The sequence below is a fragment of the Caretta caretta genome, chromosome 5, assembly GCF_965140235.1.
Source record: "Caretta caretta isolate rCarCar2 chromosome 5, rCarCar1.hap1, whole genome shotgun sequence".
In the NCBI taxonomy this organism is placed as follows: Eukaryota; Metazoa; Chordata; order Testudines; family Cheloniidae; genus Caretta; species Caretta caretta.
In genome coordinates this window covers 136,953,897-136,969,263 of record NC_134210.1, presented here as the reverse complement: position 1 = coordinate 136,969,263, position 15,367 = coordinate 136,953,897, and the positions used below count along the sequence as shown (strand labels likewise).

At 49.2% G+C, this 15,367-nt stretch overlaps 2 non-coding genes across 2 annotated transcripts; one reads left to right on the top strand and one right to left on the bottom strand.

Annotated features, from left to right (window-relative positions):
* The first annotated feature begins 2,340 nt into the window (after positions 1 to 2,340).
* TRNAS-AGA (transfer RNA serine (anticodon AGA)) lies at positions 2,341 to 2,422 on the top strand. Its single transcript has one exon. It is a non-coding gene; the product is annotated as a tRNA-Ser (tRNA).
* A 12,717-nt stretch (positions 2,423 to 15,139) lies between these two features.
* Positions 15,140 to 15,212, bottom strand: TRNAF-GAA (transfer RNA phenylalanine (anticodon GAA)). The gene has a single exon. It is a non-coding gene; the product is annotated as a tRNA-Phe (tRNA).
* Between the last annotated feature and the right edge of the window lie 155 nt (positions 15,213 to 15,367).

Sequence of the window (15,367 nt, the reverse complement as noted above, 5' to 3'; positions counted from 1 at the left end):
GGATTTGTTGGACTAGGGTGTAAGTCTCCTTTAGGATGCAAGAGATCCCGGCTTCAAATTTCGACCAAGTCCTTGCCAAGGCTCCGTTTGCAGCTGACCTTGGAGGTTTTTTTCACCTGTGTTTTTCTCCTCCATCCTGCCTGCAGAGGGAGAGCTGCATTAGGGTCTGACTGTGGTTCGTTGGTCAAGGTGTAGGATTCTCACTCGGGGCGGGAGAGCGTGTGGAGAAGACCTTGGAAAGGTGAAGTCAGAGGCAGGACTTTTTCAGGTGCCTGTTTTTGTGGGGGTTTGTTTAATTTTGTTTTTTGCTGAAATTGAGAGAAATGATGTTCGCTTTTCAGCCTGAATGCTTGTTCTGTCCAGCAGCCCAAACGGCAAGCCTTGTTTCACCTGTTTAATGTTGGACAGGGACACATGAGCACCTTTGACTCTTTTGGAGCCCCTTGAGTCTATTTAAATGACCACAAAAGTTCCCACCCCCTGTGTGAGTAGCGTATGGGTCTAAGCGTCTTTTTTCCCTTCTCCCCTCTAGGATGTCAGAAGCACCCTAGACAGGTGCATGGCTCCTTCCCCTTCACCTGTCATTATTCTGGGCACATGCTGAGACAAAACAACTATCCCAGGGCACAAATGCAAAGTGGTGTAGGTGACTCGTGGGGTCAGAATCTCCTTTGGTTTATTACAAACCCGGGGTTCCTGCATTTCCTACAAAATGAAAACTGTTTTCTAAATCGCTTCTCTGCTAAGGCTCTGTCTACACTCCCCCTTGTGTCAGCAGAACGTACGTCACTCAGGGGTGTGAAGAAGCCACCCCCCGAGTGACAGAAGTTACACCGACCTAAGCACCAGTGTGGACAGTGCTATGTCGCTGGGAGAGTTTCTCCTGCCAACATGGCTACGGCTGCTGGCTGGGGGTGGAGAGCTCCCTCCCGTTGGCTTCCAGCGGCTACACTAGAGAGCTTCCAGGGGGGCAGCTGCATGGGTGCTGGGAGGTCACTGTAAGCTCCCCAGTGCAGCCACAGCCTTAGGGCAGGGACGATGCCCCCCGCGGGACTCTGGGGATACAGTCTGGGCCTGTCACCTCCAGGGCACTGGGGTTCTCTTCTGCCCAGGGCAGGAGGGAACAGAAGTCTGTATGACGTGATGATCATTCAGAGACTGGTAAGGAATGAGCTGGTTTGAGGGAAGTTGATCTCAGTCCAGTTGCAAATGGGCAGATGTCCACAGAACAAAGACCAGCAGAACCATTGGAATCTATTGGTCAAAGCATGGAGGCCAAGGAGTGAATTGCCCACAGGGTCTGAACTCCCGTCCGGTCCCCAGAGCTGGTCTCAGGAAATCAGGGCTGAAGCACATTGACGGGACACCTCAGGGAAGCTTGCCCAGCCATTGCTGGATCTGGAGCTATTCTGTGGCTGGATACACAGAGATTCATTCTCCTGGCCCCTCGATTCAGCGTTTCTCACTGGGAAGAAATTCAGAGTAAAATACAACAATAAAATAAATAATGATCAATGGGAAAAAACCTGTTTCTTTCTAGATGTGAAAAAGGGAAGTTCTAGCAATTGGAGGACACGTCTGCTGACCTGGAAATCAGACTTGGTTCTTGGTGCCAACAAACCAGTGCTCTGAAGGAGACTCTGAGGAAAATCAAAGGTACCGAGAAGGGAGCTAGGTGGGGAAACTGAGACACGCATCTGGGACTTTCGGAAGTGACAGGTTCTGACTAGTTAGTTGCAATAGATGCTAACATAACACTGAAAGAAATGAGAGTGAACCAAGAAATCATCATTCCTGACTCAGGGGAAAAGGCTGTGGGATTATCCAAGGCAACAACAACAAACGGTTCATAATCTGTAGTCATCTGAATATGGTTCATTTTACCACTAACAAGTTTCTCTGAAGTAATGAGAAATCCAGGGTCCAGGTAAAGGGAGCCGTGTCACATTCTCCAGTCTGACAGTCCAGTCATGGCTTAGTCCTGTTTCTAAAATAGAGAAAGGAGTCCAATAATAAAAACAGCTTAATAAAAGCGAGAAAGTGCGAACATTGGTGGCTAGAGCAGGGAGCTGGTGGATTCTAACTCACTGTGTGACCTTGGCCAGTTTAATTCTATCTCCATGTCCCTATCTTTACAGGGGGGAGAGCAATAATTACAGACCCCACAGGAGGGGGTTGGTTTGATGCTTAACCACATGGCTAAACAACGAGACCCATAAATTCCCCCTGTGCTTTGAGAGCCAGGTTTCCTGTTTGAATTCTGTATTTCAGATGACTTCAGGCCTGGGCATTGTGATTGTTTACCTGTTTCTCTGGCCTTGGGGCATTGCTGGGCTCAAAGCTGTGATGGCCGACTGGTTAAAGTGTTGGACTAGAAATCCAATAGGGTTTCCCTGCACAGGTTCAAATCCTGCTCACAGCGAGGCCTGTGTTCTAGCCACACTTGCTAACCAGGGCAATACATCTCCACAGACCCTGAGATGCTCTCAATACGCTCCGCACCCCAAGTAAACCCTGTTCTGCTCCTTGCATAGAGATGCCTGGGATGGTGCCTCACGCTGTGTCCCTGAGGGGTCTGAGGCAAACTCTCAGCTCCCGGAGCCTCTGCCACTCACCTAGTGCCCCATGGCTCAGTCCTACCCCTGGGTGCTGTGTCTCTCTAGAGTGTGGAAGGACCTGAGCATGGGCAGCACATCTAAGAGGCCAGGGGAGGCTGAGCTGCTGGGGGTGTGGGGCGGGTCACCCCTCTGGAGGCACGTGGGCCCATTGTCACCTTCCCAGCGCTGGAAGCGAAGCTCCAGAGAAGTGGGGGCACCACTTATGCTCTGCCTCTTCCCATTCCCCACTGCACATCTTCCTGCCCTGTCTCCTTCCCCAAGGACCTGTTGCCACCTGCTCACCTAAGACAGAAAAAAGAGATGGGGGCCTGGCCCCATGGCTCCCCTGGTAGCCCCCCCTTACAGGAAAGGGGCAGAGAAGAGCAAGCAGGGGCTGAGTGGAGTCTCTGGCACCTGTGTGTGAGCCTCCCCAAACAGAGCCACATGTGCTCCCGTGAGTATTAAATGCTTCCAGAGCCCTGGATGGAACAAGCACTGGGCACCTGATTGTCAGAAGTGCTGGATGCCAGCAGCTCCCACTGACTTCACTTAGAGCTGTGGGTGCTCAGAGCCTTTGAAAAACAGACCCTGGGTGTGCGGAGGGGTCATTGGACACCCAGGGTGGGTCTGATTCTTGTTTGCACTAAGACGACATAACACCTTTACCTTCACGGCGGTGTAAAGGGGCTCGACAGTGGCATAAAGCCCTCTAGACACGGCCAGAGACAGGGAAAGGGTCGTCAGTGCGGAAGAGAATCAGGCCCAGAGTAATACAAGGTGTGCAGGGAATATTCAGGATTCTGTTAATTACACTTCGCCCTTGCTAGAAATTCTTCCTGTATTTTCTCCATTTCACTCCCTGACTCTGTATCTCTGCCCCTTTCCCCCTGCTTGTTCCTCAGAATTAGCAGGTTCTGGCAATTAATAGCAGCAATCCTGCCATAACCCAGCAGCCTGAAACCTCCCCTCTCTCTGCCCCTCTCCTCACGCTGGACTTGAAAGAATGGGGAACGTCTCTGGCAGAGGGAGTGAAAAAGACACTCGGAAAGGGTGAGTTTTCACAGGGATTTCCTCAAGTGAGGAGAAACTTGGGGTCCCAATTTGAACTCAGAAAACCCCTCAGGGATCAAACAAACCAGAGGCCCAGTTCACCCAGATCTGGGCTCCACGTGGGAGTGAGCAGGGGGCTGCTGGGACACACCCCAACTGACTGGCCCTGCCCAGGGGACTGTAGCTGAGGAGGGGGCAGACAGGCTCCCCGCATGACTGACACTGAGGGAGGAGGGGGCAGCTGGACAGACCTGCAGTGACCACACGGATTGTGAGGTTTGCTCCATTCCTGTCTCCAATGGGGCTGATGTTACTCCCTGAGCCTGCTGAGCCCTGTGACCCTTCCCAGCCACGCCCGTGGGAGCAGAAAGCACCGAGACACAAGGCGGGGGAGGTCATATCGTTTATTGGACCAACTTCTGTTGGGGAGAGAGACAAGGGCCTGAGGACGAGCTCTGTGGAGCTTGAAGGCTTGTCTCTCCCCAGCAGAAGTTGACCCCCATTTTGTCTCTCTAATCTCCTGGGACCGACCCTGCAATCAGAAAACACAGAGTCAGTTCAGTGCTTCCCAGCTGCGCTGCTCTTCCGATCAAGGCACCAAGAGCATCTATGAAACATGGACATTGCATTTATCCAAACCGTGCCTAGCGCAGCAGGGGGAAGGGGTATAAGCTGCTGCCAGCTGCAGCCCCTTCTGTGCAGGGTTGCCAGAAAACTGCTCAACGCAAAGGCAATTGTGCCTGCAGGCCAGACCCCTCCATCCCAGAATGGAGGTGCCCTTTGGTCTCTCACACAACCACAGCAGCTCCAGTCACCAGGTCCCCTCTTGGCACAGGGAGGTTCCTAAATCAGTAACACTCCCTGCCCTGGGCCCCGCGCACTTGGATGGAAGCCTGGTAGCCAGTGGCCCCACCTGATGCGACTCAGAGTCTAGGCTGTAGCCTATAGGGCTAACCTGCTTCCTTGCCTACATATCTTTTCTTATGGATTTCTTATTGCCTTATGGTCTGGTTATTTGTTTTATTATAATAGGTTATAAGAGGTTTATATTAAAGTAGTTTGATTGTAACGCCACAAGGGACTTACAGGCCATATCCTGTCTGTTGAGCTAAGGCAAAGTCTGCATACATATGTCTGGGACCTTTCACCCAGATAGATGGTGATGAGCTAAAGCATAAGGTCCACATATGATGTGTTAAAGCAGGCTGGCCGAGGGGCTTTCCTAAGTTCATACCCTTTTAAACTTAACAGGTACACCACAACGTGGAAAAACCCGCAATAACCGGTTAGGACAGAAATAACAAATGTGACACCTAACCACAAAACGGCCAGGGTGACGAACTGACGTCTATGATAATAAGTTGAGATCAATAATATACTAACCTATAGGGAAAAGACACTCCAAAATTAGTGAAGTGAGGAAATGCAAATAAGGAAAAGGGGAAAAATCCCCTACCGAATATGCATCAAACATAACGGCATCAGCGTAACGTATTATAAAAGTGGCATCCCAGCCTAGGGGCAGCAGGAGAAGGAGATGTAGTCCTTGGGAGGGGCCAGAATGATACCACTGGTGATGATGGGGAAGGTGATGGTGATGAGGAAGATGATGATTAACACTTCAGATTGTTCTACAAGGGATGGTGTGAGCATATGGAAGTGCAGATGTACATTCTCTATTTATCTTGTTAAGTTGGGGTGTTTGTGACTGTGCTAAACATATTAATAAACTATATTAAATATAAAAGAGTTCCTATAGTGTGAGTGTTGTAACTGTGCACATCAGGGGCCAGGTGCTGAGACAGTCAAGGGGAGCAGAGACAGCAAAGGAGAGGGAGTGAGCAGCTGCAGAGAAGCAAAGAGGGCGAGTGGTCCTGATGTTGTGGCACATTTTCCTGGCTTATACACGACCCCGGTGGAATGGGCTAGCAATAGGATGGGAGTTCTCACTCCCACTCCCTTTACCCAGAGGCCTGCCTGACCTCGAGGACTCTCCTTCGGAGATCTGACCCCCAGTTTTCCCCTCTGACCTGATCCACACGAGAGGGGTCTGTCATGAGAAAGATCCTCCCTACAAAAGGTGGACGGACTCTCTGGCCCCCCTCACCTTCCATCTGGGCTTCCCTCTCTGGGCTTCCCTCTGGGTCAGACACTCTTGTGTCCCCCAGAAGAGAAGGTGACCCTAGTCTGGCTGTGGGCTCACAGCTACCAGCTATGACAGACCCTTCACTGGCCACTGACCCCTTTTCACTCAGGTTGGGTTTGCTTCCTGCCACAGAGTCCTTGGAGATCTGTTCCCACCGCAGTGGTCACCAGGACCCTAACCCCCACCTTTGGGGCACATGCCTCTGTGCACCCCAAGGCAGGCCTGTCCCCCTGCTGACGAGCAGCTGGGTGGCCCCCCATCCTATAGGGTGGTACATCCCCCTCCTAAGAGACACGCTCCTATTCCCCCAACAGTCCCTGTGGCTTCACCCCCACCCCACCCCCCGGGGCTGTTAGCACACACTTCCTGCTCACTGCTCACCAACTCTGGGACAGATTCTGCCACATTAAAGAAATCAGCCCCAGTAGAAACGGTGCCAAGCTGTGGGCCATGGTGGCAATTCACAGATTTTTAGTTTGCCTGTGAACTTCAGTTAAAGGTGCAAGTAGCCCCCCCACCCATTCCAGTTCTGCCATTTTGCCTGGCAACAAATCCTCCTCCTGGAGCAGGTCCCTCCTGACCACAGAAATCTCAGCGCCTGTGTCTCTCAATCCAGTGATGAATCTCCCATTCAGTTTAACAGCATGCATGTGCTCACTGCTGGGTTCTGTAGACGCAAGTTTCACACATCCTATGTGGAAAGAGGCAGCAGCCTGGCTCTGAGAAGCAGCAGCATCATGTGTTACTTGTTGCCTTCTTCCACTCAGTGAGGGACACTTATTCCTCAGGTGCTCGGTGGACTTACGACGAGAGCACCTCTTGGGCTCCTCTGCTTGCACAGGAGATTTGGGACGGGTCACAGGGGAATGGGGAGGTGAACGCCCCGCCTCCTTTTCCCTAGGGGTAAAACGGTGATTCTGCTTTCCCCCAACCCTGAGCCCCTCTGCCAGTGGTTCATGTTTAATTGCAGCTTGTGCTTGTGCATAAGAGTCTGCAAACCCAGCTGATTCACCCACCTCATTTACCTTTTTGTCCCACAAATACTGTTTTACATCATCACTGCACACATTCAGGAACCATTCCTGAGTAACCAAATCACACATTCCTTCAAAGCTTGTAATGCCATTACCCCTCAATCACTTATTTGCATAAACCACATTACTCAATCCAGATCTCCTTTTAAGAATCCTGAATTTAACCCTATAGGTTTCGGGTGTAACCTGATACGGTTTCAAAATCAGTTCCTTAAATTTACCATAGTTTAAAACATCATCAATAGGCATCTTACTGAATATGTCCAGAGCGCTGCCAGTCAATTTTGCTATCAATGTGGTCATCTTTCGATCTTCAGGGATTGCATGGAGGGTACACACAGTCTTTCAAAGGTGATGAAATATTCGGCAATATCGCTGGTTTCATCATACTGGGGGCTTAGTTGCGCCCATCTGTGGATTTTTGGGGAAGTGGAGCCAGCAGCTGGAGGGGTTTGTTTCCTCAACTCCATAACAGCCAGTTCATACTTCTAGGCCTCCATCTCTCTCTTGAGGGAAGCCTCCTCTTTGGCTCTTTCTGCCTCCATAGCTATCTTGTGGGCATCTTCTTCTCTGTCTGCTGCTGCATTAATTTCTAATTTTTTAAAATTTGATAAGTCTCTTATGTTCGTTTTCTTTCTCTTCTGCTTCCAGTCTAGCCAGCTCTAGTTTAGTAGCTGCTTCACTGGTAGTCATTTTCCTGCTTTCTTGTACTGGGCCACACTCCCTCTGTAGTTCACTGAAACTGGGATGCACTCAGCTCAGGGGCTTCTTAGTTAACAGAGACTTTTGCAGCACCCAGTGTTCAGCCTTTCTGGGTGATTTGCAACCTGTACAGTTCTAGCTTGTTCTGATCCTCACTCTTACTTATTGTGCTTCCTTTTCTGTCCCTATTTTCCTTACCCGAAATAAGCAAACAGAAAATAACAAACCAGTAACCACTTCATCTGTTCTACAGCCACCACACTTAAACTTCACTTAAAATCACCACCAGTATCTCAAAGCAATCAGCTGTGCACAGATCCTGCTCGACTATGCCACTGTCAGGGGTTGGATCACAGAAAACCCCTTAGGAGCTGCCAACTGATGTGCCAAGCCGACTCCTGCCCCTGCTTTCCTGCCCTTTACAGCCTAGGACACCTGAACCCTGCCTGGTTTGAGCCAGACCCGCTAGCCTGCTCCAAGCCAGACCCAGGTCGGAGCCACGTCCCCTAACAGCTGTAGGCTTTCCTGGAAGCAGCTTAGGAAGTGTTCCTGCCTTTAGCACTCAGATGCCAACTCCCAATGGGGTTCAAAACCTAAATAAAACTGTTTTACCCTGTATAAAGCTTATATAGGGCAAACTCATAGATTGTTCGCCCTCTGTAACACTAATAGAGAGATATGCACAGCTGCTCCCCCCTCCCCCGCCCCCGGTACTAACACGTACTCCAGGTTAATTAATAAGTAAAAAGAGATTTTAATGAGTACAGAAAGTAGGATTTAAGTAGTTCCAAGTAGTAACAGACAGAACAAAGTGAATTACCAAATAAAATAAAACAAAACACAAAGATTTATCTCTAATACAGTAAATAAAACTGAATACTGTCCTCACCCTCAGATGTTTCAGTGAGTCTCCTTTTTCAGACTAAACTTCTTTTAGTCTGGGTCTAGTTATCACTCGCACCCCCTTCCCCCCCCGTAGTCACTGTCCATTGTTCCAGTTTCCTTCAGGTATCCTGGGCTGGAGAGGCTCTAACTTAAGCCGGCTGAAGACCAAACGGAGGGGTCTCCCCAGGGTTTAAATAGACTTTCTCTTCTGGGTGGACACCCCTCTCTCCCCTTGTGTAGAATCCAGTCACAAAATGGAGATTTGGAATCACATGGGCAAGTCACATGCCCATGCATGACTCAGGACTTGCAGCTAGCAGCCATTACCCAGGTGCTACCCTGAACATCCTCAGGTAGACTTCTTATGTGGATTGGAGCCTTCCAAGCTCTTTTGTCTGTTAAGTGCTTCCTGACTGAGCACTTAACTTGCACATTCCTTTCCCAAGAAGTGACTAAATGTTCTAACTAAGACTACTTAGAAATCAAGCAAGTATACAGCCAATTTTCATAACTTTGAACACACAAATGGTACATGCATACAACTAGGATGAACATAACCTGTAGATCATAACCTTTACATAGATATGTTACATAGCATATGTAGAAAAACCATATTCCAGTCATATACATACATACATACATATGTAAGCACCCCCCCATAAAGCCTTATGGGGTACACTGTCACATAACCTTGTATTCTTTCTTTTCTTTTTACACACCAAACCTGTCCAGAGGAAAGTTAATGGCATACAATTTTTCCTTTCAGCTTAACCTAGAGATGTGCAAAAAAGTGGGAATACAACGGAGCTTGACCAGCCCATACCATCCACAAACCAAGGGACTAGCTGAAAACACAAACAAATCCATCAAAAGGTAATTTTAGGGCACTGAACATTACAGTATTAATTAGGGTGACCAGACAGAAAGTGTGAAAAATCAGGACAGAAGGGTGGTGGGGGGAGGGGGTAATAGGAGTTTATATAAGAAAAAGATCCAAAAATCAGGACTGTCCCGATAAAATGGGGACATCTGGTCACCCTAGTATTAATAGAAAGGAGAATGCACTACGACAGAAGCTACAAATTGCTTCACATTTTTAGTACATTGAAACTCAACTTGTCTTTTATTTCAAGTAAAAGGAATTATCCCACTGCACTATCATGGCCTATTTACACCTTTCTGATTGCATACAATTTCTCTCAGTAAAGATAGTACTTTCCCCTTCCCCCACAAATAATCCATCACCATTTTTTACAGAGCACTGTGGAAGTTGGTTGATAGTGCGACTAATTGGGATGAATTTCTTGGTGACATCGTATTTTCTTTGCAAACAAAACCAAACATGACAACCAAATTCTCACCCTATCGACCACTCTATGGCGTTGAGCCAAGATTTCCAGACCAAGTGTCAGACAAGTACATGGTAAGTGTCCTTCAGCTTTCAGGTGCTTATATTATTTTATGATTGTTCGTTTTACAAACACAACTCCTTCTCCATTTGTTTCCAAAACCAACAGATTTAGAGCAATTTGATGAAGAATGACTACATCATGAAAAATGACTACATCATGAAAGACTACATCATGAAAAATGAAGGTAGCCATGATGCTGAAACTAAAGTGGCTATTAGTAATATTTCAAATGCACAAGAAAAGCAACAAATACAATATGCCAAAACTAACACTCATAAATATGGGGAAATAACATTAAAGGTTGGTGACACTGTCATATTACTGAATGCGAGAAGGAAAACAAGAAAGGGAGGGCAGCTGGAACCTACCTGCGTGGGACCATACAAAATTGCCGCTGTAGAGGGCAAAAGAGTTAAATTAGAAGACAAGTCAGGGAAAGCTTTAGCAAGGTTGTACAGTATCTCCCAACTAAAAGTATTTAAAGAGCCTCCAAAATTAGATGAGGAAAATATCTCACAGAGAAACACGGAAAAGGAAACTGCTCTGGATGACAATGTGAAAACCTTAGAGGTTGGAGAAATGGGAAGAAATGTATCTTACAACAGCCACGTGGAGGTCACACACATGAAAGAGGAGGAGTGTGTAGTGTCAGGAGTTTCAAGCAGTCATCCAGGTGGTTTTGATGACATGGTTATGGAGGATGACGAAGTGCCTGGGCATAAAATCAGCTGTTCTTAATGGGGGTAGGAGGCATCAATCATTAAATTAAAAAATCTTCAGGGAAGTAGCTGCCAAGTGGTCACCAAAAGTTTCTTTGTGTTCACATCTGTACAGGAATGAGGCATAAAGCAGAAATGGGGGGAGAGGCTCTGAATTAAAATCAGGGTTAGAGAGAAATATGTTCAAACACAGTGAGACTCGATGTGTGGAAGAAATAAAATGTGATCCCCAGCTTCTTCCCCCAAGCCTTGGGGGGGGGGGGGGGGGGATTAGCTGCCAACAGCTGCAGCTGCTGCTCTGAGGGGAGCAGTATAAGCTGCCTACCTGTGGATGCAGCCCACCAGCTGGTTCACCTGGGGCAGAAGGTGAGTGGCTGGGCAGGGTTGGGGTCTGACCGGCTGGGGTCTGGAATATGAACAGGGGTCTAAGGAACCGGCCTCCAGTGGAGATTGAGGATGCTGAGGCAGTGGAGTCTCAGCATCACAGTCATCAAGAATCAAAGCTGCTTGGCGGTGAGCAAGGGGGGTAATGGCCCTAGTGCATTTTTTGTGTGCATCCCTTCCACTACTTGCCCATAACAACCTGGTAGCCCCCAGCTTTTTGCACTACAGTTGTGTGCTCTGTGGGAAGGGGCCTCTAGGAATTGGTATTTCCAGCTGCATTAAAGTCATACAGGAGAAGGAAAATTTAATGCCTTTGAAAAGTGTGTGTGTGGGCTGGATGGGAGGGTGTCTAGAAATCACTCTGCTCTAGTCTCTTTTCTCTGATTTCCTTTAGAAAATCTGAAGCAGGGCAGCAAAAACATTTGCTCTCTCTGAGGCTTGAACTCAGGACCTTCAGATGATGAGACTGACGTGCTGCCAACTCCACTAAGAAGGCTTGGAAAGGCTTTAGGCTCAGTGCATACAGGACCCTTCTGCAGCAGTGACTGGGGCAGGGAGGCAGCCTGGGATGTGCTGGAAGAATCAGGGAGATCTGGTGCCCAGAGACCTGTCCTAGCAGCTTCCTCAGCAGCAAATGAATCAATCCTCCCTGCCAGTGAACAATCCACCCAGAGCTAATGGCAACACAGGGGGGGAGGCCCAAGCTATGCACCAACCTTCACATTTTAGCACTTACTCTCATTACTCTGATATGGCACTTTCCATGTGAATATGGCAAAGCACATTGGGGAAAGGTACATGGATAACAGAAACCAGTGCTCCAGCTAAGGCTTGAACTCAGAACCCCAGCAATATTTCCCTTTGCACTTACCAGTTTGCACCCTGCAGGTGCGTCTTAGACAATGTTGGGAAGTACAGTTATCAGCCTCTGTGGTACTCACCTTTGCCAGGTAATTCAAAGGCTGCTGGTTCAAACCTAACTCAAGATGTGGCTTTTCAGTGATGAGACTCCACTACCTTTTAACCAGAAGAAAATATCCTTTAGTGTGGTCTCCCCGGACCACGCCTGCCACCCCCAGGCAATTTAAAAGAACTGGGGGACCCCCACCGGCAGCACAACGGGGCTAAGGCGGCTTCCTGCCCACACTCACTCCACCTGGCGTGCTGCTCCCGGAGGTGGCTGTCATGTCCCTGTGGGCCCTGGGGCCAGGAGGGTCTCCAAGCGCTGCCCCTGCCCCGAGTGCCAACCCTGCCAACTGTGGCAATGGAAGCTGCGGGGCTGGTGTCTGTGAGCAGAGGTGCACAAAAACTCCCCCAGTTCTTCCACCTAGAAGCTGCTGCCAGAGGGGATACAGGTTGCTTTTGGCAGGTACCAAGGTGACTTAGGAGCAGAAACCCCCACAGACCTTTTATGCAATCGGCACTTGCCCCTCACTGAACAGGATTGAAACTCATGCAGGGAGACTGCTGGGCCACATCCCCTCTGGGTGTGAGCAAAGGAGCAGGCCCTCCTGTTTCCAAAGCGTTCAGTGGCCTAAGAGCAGCATGGGGGACACATCCCCAGCTCTGAAGGCCAATCCTGCTGTCCTGGAGGTTGCTGGTTCATAGGGGTCACTTTGCAGCAGGGCCAGATTCTATGAATGTGGGAGAGAGAATGTGTGCACTGGACTCAGGGTGCAGAGAGACAATCAGCCCTCTCCCTTGTATTGAGTGGGTGGTTCTGCCACCCCCTGCTGGAAGGTAATGGTGGTGGGGGGTGCTGTGAGGAGCTCAGCACCTCACAGAAGTGGTGTGGGGAGCTCCAGGTGTTTTTAGGATCTGCTGTGAAAAGCAGGACCTGCCTGAAAAGTCCAGCTTTCCCCAGCACATTTACTGCGGGGCAATTGGGTTACTGTTTCTTTGGCTGAACAGCAAAGAATCGCTCCCAGTTTCCCTTCTATCTTCAGTATGATTAGCCTCTGTCGGTGGTTAAGGAGGTGGATCTAGTTGTAGATTGTTATTCATTCCCCACCTTGACAATTCACACAGTCCCTTTCCCATGCACATCCCCAACATCACAGTTTTCCGGCAGCAGGGGTTGGGTTTTCCCTGAGGCCCTGAGATTTTCAGGGTCCTTTTTTCCCTCCACCTGGAGTGAACTCAACTTTTTCCCCATCCCAGACATTCCATGAAATAGCAGCAGCAGCACTAAGGAAAAGGGGAGGGAACATCTCCCTGCCAGGGCTGGATGTGACCAGGGCCCCCTGTTTGTCCATTGTTTCCATTGCAGAAGAGGAAGGTTCCGTGGAATTTGACACCCTTCTTTGCACAAGGGACAGAGAAAGATCTTGCTGTTCCTGTGTCTGTGCAAAGAAAATTGTGCTTCTGTATGAAAGAGGTGGTAAATGGCTCTATGGTGGGACAATACCCTCAGGATTAAGAGCAAAGGACTCAGGTTGAGAACTGATTTCACTCCACTCATCTGGGATTTAACAAATTGTCTTCCATGGAGACACTGGGAACTTGTGACATTGAGCAAGACTCTGGGGATTGGGGATGCTTTAACTCATAGTGAAAATATGAACTTGATTCCAAGATGGGGGAGAGGAGAAGCCTTAGCTGAGTTTAGTCCCAGGCTGGGGTCTCCTGGATGGGTGGAAACTTCCTTTGCTGCTGCCAGGGGACAGCAGCTACTGGAGACATACTAGGGCTGGGATGAAAGTGGAATGTTGCATGGACTTTATGCGCACAGGGCCCCACTAACTCTAAATCCTCCACAGTAGCAGGAACTTAGAAAGTCACACCTCGGTCAATGGTAGGACAGGGGTTTTGAAAAGAGATTCTTTTTTCCTCCCTTCATGAGAAAGAAAATAAGAGCTGGCCACTCAGGTGAAGAATACCACTTTTTCCTTTGGCTGAGGAGCTGGAAACCAGGCACAGACAACTGGAGTCTCCTGAAAAGGGGGGGCATAATTTCAAGGTTCAGCCACACCCCTTATAATCAACAGCCCCTCCCACATGTGAACCATGTATGGATAGGAAGCAGCAAAGGCAGACCCTCTCCACTTACCCCTCCAGGAGCTGCTATGCAGGGGGGGAGCCTGGCAGCACCACAAGTAGGGATACGCCAGGAGGGGCACATGGCCCCACATACTGGCCCCTGCAAATGCTGCCTCTGAAATTAGGAAAATTCATGAGTTCAAGGCACAGCTGCAAACCCAGAAGAAAGCCTAGCACTACATGCCCAGGGTGAAGGGGTGTGCTAAAGCCTGGAACCAGGCCAGAAATCTTCAAATCAATCTAATGCAGTCCCAACTGGGCTACTTTGGCAATGACCAGGCCAACCAGGTAGGCTTAATGCACAATCCGCAGCACTTGCTAGGAAGATTTAAATCTTGATGTCACAAGGCAGGAGACAAGCAGTGGACTTAGGCTAGGGTTTCCTATATCGCATTCACTCAAGTCAGCACCTGCCCCACCACAAGCAGTCACCAGCGCCTCCAGGTCGGCAAGAAAGGAGCAGCAGTTCTCACTGGAACAAGTCCACACACAGCTTTCAGGTTCCTTCCAAGCCTAAAACAGAAAACCATCTTGCCAGAAAGGAGCCCACTAGGACTCACCATTGCCACTTTTCCTTCCACCCAGAACCCTGCTTCTTCTCCCGGGCTGCAAGTAGCCATCCCTGGGGTGCCAGAGGCAGGCACAGGATTCTACCTCCCAGCAGCCAACCGCACCTTCCCAGGCTTTGACAGAATGAATGGTGGCATTCTACTAACCCCACTGAGGTTAGCTTAGCTTAGCTTCTGCCATGCCTTCTTCAGCATTACCTTCCTCTTTTGCCCCATTCCCACCTCACTTTCTCCTTTGGCAAGTCATGCAAGTTTAGGCCAGCAGGAAGAGCCGGCCTTTGCAGGCCAACCTCCAAGGGCAGAGGAGGCCAAGCTACAAGGCTCCAAGAAGCGACTGGCCTAGAGCAAAGAACTGGAGCTGGCTCCCAGGAAGTCAACCTTCTGTCTCCCTGGTGACTCCAGATTGAAGGAGAGCTTCTTTTTCTTCCCCTTCCTGGGAAAGAGCAAGAGAAGAAAGAAAGGTGAGGTGAGCCAAGCAGGTACGGAAGTCCACACTGTCTTTTCCTACAGCGGCACCCAAAATGAGTGACTCAGGTCAGGTAAAGGCACTGCTGTGCTTCCAGAAAACAGCTCACCCCTGCTCAAAGAGGGATGAAAGAGCATGCCAAAGCCTGGGATTGAACCAGAGACCTCTAGATCTTCAGTCTAACACTCACCCAACTGAGCTACTTTGGCACCTGCACCATTTATTTTATATTTGGCCAGCTGCTTCTCACCTTGAAGCTTAGTCTCAATAAAACATCTCCGATCACCGATGGCCAAGAAGAGACTGACATCACTTGCTATTTCATCACTTGAAAAGGAGATTGGCCAGTGCTTCGATCTCTGTA